Source organism: Mycetomoellerius zeteki, unplaced genomic scaffold (assembly GCF_001594055.1).
Source record: "Mycetomoellerius zeteki isolate Tzet28-1 unplaced genomic scaffold, Tzet1.0 scaffold134, whole genome shotgun sequence".
In the NCBI taxonomy this organism is placed as follows: domain Eukaryota; kingdom Metazoa; phylum Arthropoda; class Insecta; order Hymenoptera; family Formicidae; genus Mycetomoellerius; species Mycetomoellerius zeteki.
The window spans coordinates 152,269-152,618 of NW_017256276.1; positions in this window are offsets into that span (position 1 = coordinate 152,269).

A 350-nucleotide genomic window follows, 5' to 3' on the forward strand; every position below is an offset into this window, starting at 1 on the left:
TTGGTTGGATCTATAAGTAATAACCAATTATGTTCATTTGCTCGGCGAGCAGGCTAGCCGCTTTGTCAACTTGAACGCGCCCAATGAGTCGCTAATATGACACGTGACTCGAATCGCGCGCTGATTGGCTTGGTGCGGAATAGATATAGTCTTCAGGAAAGGTTAGCTGTTATTAGCTGTTATGACTTGAAAATAAAACAGTGCATTAATTGTAGTGTTGAATTTCATTTCTCTTCCTTTGGTAAGTATTTCCAAAGTTATATTTAATCGTTCAAACCTTAAAATAGTGTCAATATTAATTTTTGCTTTACAGTTTTGGTAGAATAATGTATTACAAAAATTAAAAAGGA